The sequence below is a fragment of the Neovison vison genome, chromosome 4 (assembly GCF_020171115.1).
Source record: "Neovison vison isolate M4711 chromosome 4, ASM_NN_V1, whole genome shotgun sequence".
Taxonomy (NCBI): Eukaryota; Metazoa; Chordata; class Mammalia; order Carnivora; family Mustelidae; genus Neogale; species Neogale vison.
Genome location: NC_058094.1, coordinates 1405074 through 1408322, shown reverse-complemented (window position 1 = coordinate 1408322; position 3249 = coordinate 1405074).

Here is a 3249-nt window from a genome sequence, read left to right as displayed (position 1 = left end):
CACCTCTCCCCTGCCCTGGGTGCTCACCCCTCCCCACCCCCACCAGGGTCTGCACCATCCAGGCTCTAGGTCCTCACACCACGCCAGCCACTTGTCATTTCCCCCGTGGACCCCTTGGTGCCCCGGGGCCTCGGCAATTTCAGGACAGCCCTGGGCCTTGGCTCACCTCTGGAGGCCACTGGAGTTGAGCTGAGACCGGACGAGATGCCCCAGGGTTCCCAGCCTGGAGCAGGATGTTCTCTGTGCTTGCGAGTTTTCACGCTGGATTTAAACCTCACCTCACAGCCCGGGCTGTCCAGGCAGGCCTGTCGCCGTCTGTTGTCTGAATCTCCCACTCAGGGACCCTGGCCTGTTGGGGCACCAGGAGTCTCTGGCTCCCTGAGCTTTGGGCCAGCTGGAAATGACGGCTGGTGCAAAGGGCTGGGGATCTCCCCTCAGAGTTGCGTTTCCCTGGGAAGTACGTGTGTGAGATCTGGGTCGGGGGCCACCGTGCCCTGTGTCCTCACGGACTCCCGCTCCAGCCACTCTCTGCGTCCCTCTTCATGAAGAGGAGTGTCTTTGGAACTGGGGGCTCTGGTCCCTCCTCGGGACAGGAGACCAAGGATTACAAGCCCTCGGGGCAGCCTCTCAGCTAGAAATCAGACCTTTGCTGAATAAATGGGCACATGAGTCACTAAAGAATGAGTGAGGGGAAATGACCAAGAGCGGCGGCGAATGTTTAGCGAGGCTAGAAGCTGGGGCCTGGGGCCGGCAGCCGGGGCACCGGAGCCACAGAGAGGGCGACCTGTCTGCCTGCAGAGCCCCCGGGTCCTGCCCAGCCGCTCCACTTCCCGAGTCCCCAAATGCCCGATGAGTGCCCCCCCCCGCCCACAAGCAACGTGGGGCGACGGTGGGCTGACTCGAAGCCCCTGCAGCCTGTACTCGTGGCTCTGCTCACTCATTAGTTCCACGGAGCTCTGCTGTTGACTTTGGGGGCCGGGGTCTCTTCCGCACTCACTGCTAGAAAACTCAGATCCTGACGCGAGGCCCGCCGAGCTTCCTGGTGATGCCCAAATTTGCCGCCACCATCTCGATTCCGGGCCAGGCCCTGCCTCCCCTCTCTCCCACCCCAGCTCCTTCCGACTCTCCTATTTCGCACATCTTAACTCTGACTGTAAAATGCATTTGGTGACTCAGTGTCCATCATTTCTCTCTTTCCTGACATTGGTCCTTGGTGCTGTGCGCAGGGCACTACCGTGGGGCAGGAGGGGTCCCTGCCCAGCCGCAGGTCTTCACCGCACCGATGGAGCTTGGGTCCCTCTGCCCAGATGTCCTGCATGAGGCAGGTGTTCTCAGGAGGAGCTCACAGGGCATCCCGAGGGGAGGGCGCAGGATGTGGATCTAGAAGGGGAAAGCTGGCAGTGGGAGTGTCCCCAAACACTCTTCTCCTATGCCGGCCATGTCTGCCGTCTGTGCTGTGAATCAGGTCCCATGCAAGAGCATGGACACGTCCGCTGTCCCCTGCAGAGTCCCGTCCCTGGCCACCCCCACCGCGGCCCTGGGTGAGCACCAGCCTCGTGGCCGCTGGCCCCGCTGAGCCTGGAACACTGCACCCAGTGTCTTTGCTTTGTCCTTAGTGTCCAGATTTTATCATTTAACAATAAATTATCTCATGGGCCGTGTTCTCTGACCAAAACCCCGTAGATGGAATGGAAAGACAAAGAAGATAAACCCGAAAGTCCCATAAATTATGGCACTTTATGGTATAAACTGGGAAGGAAATCCCTTTTCCTTTATCACTGATTGATTGAAGGAGAAATAGTCGCAGGATTCTTTAATGCCTTGAACTGAATGGGAATAAAGATCAGTGCAAACTCACATTTTAACAAGAAAGTGGCACTTCGAGGAGGGCTTCCAGGACAGGACGGGGGCTGAGATCTAGCGCCTGGAAACCAAACCGGAACAGAGAAGGTCCACGAAGCCAGCAGATCAGCAAGTGGTGGCGGCCAGGGCGGAACTGAGAAAGGCAAGGGGAAGGGGGGACGTGCTCACACGGGCTCCGGGGGCTCTGGGGGTCTCGGGAGGGGCAGCCGCTCCAAATCCAGAACGCGGCTTGTGAACTCGTCAGAACGCCCTGAACCGCCCGCTGCGGGAGGGAGCTTTGGGGCCTGTGTGTAAATCACACTTCGGCCAAGTCAACCGAACTGTCACAAGAGATTTGTCGCTTTCCTGTACGGAATAAGGTTGAAAACTGAGAGGAAATGGAGTATTTCCTGGTAAAACCCAGTTTACTAAATTTAACCCAAGGAGTAAAATTTCCAAGTTTCTTCTACAAAGCGCACATAACACGGACAGCCGATGACGCCGAGGGGGAGGGGGAGAAGGAAATCCCAGCCCTTCTCACATCCAGGCGGTACAAGATGTTTGCAGACCCAGCTGGACAGCGCGTCCCACAATGACGTGTGCGTGTCGACCTGAGGCCAGACTCTGGCCGCGATCCTGGGGCCGAGGAAGAAGGGACAGGAGCCTGCATCACCGCTTCCTTGCCCCGGATGGGAGGCGGGAGCAACAGAGCCCAAGCCAGAGCAAGCGACTGGGGCGTGAGAATCAAGGAAAACGCAATCTCTGTGCAGCCCACGTCGTAGTGTATTTCAGAGACCCTAAAAGACCGAAGCTAAAACTGGCAAAATCAATAAAAATTGTTGATTAAGGCAGTAGAATATGAAATTAAAATGAGATTCACTGCCTGCTGAAACATTAACATGAAAACCGATAACCTTTTGTATACAAGGGAGAGCCACCAAGAGGGCATAACGGGAGAGAAAACCTCACGACTGGGGAAAGAACGCTTACACTGAGAATTAATTCGGACCCCAAATGTGCAAAATCTACAGAAGGAAAATTCAGTACGCTTCCGAGAGACGCAGCAGTAACCCCAAGCAGCTGTAAAGACCCTCCTTGCTCTTGGAGAGGACGCCTCAAACTAGCATTAAAACGTCAGTTCTCTCTAATTTACAGATTTTTTTTTAAAGATTTTATTTATTTATTTGACAGAGAGAAATCAAAGTAGACAGAGAGGCAGGCAGAGAGAGAGAGAGGAGGAAGCAGGCTCCCCGCTGAGCAGAGAGCCCGATGCGGGGCTCGATCCCAGGACCCTGAGACCATGACCTGAGCCGAAGGCAGCGGCTTAACCCACTGAGCCACCCAGGTGCCCCTAATTTACAGATTTTTAAATTTAATGTGACTTCCATAAAAATAATAACTAGTTTT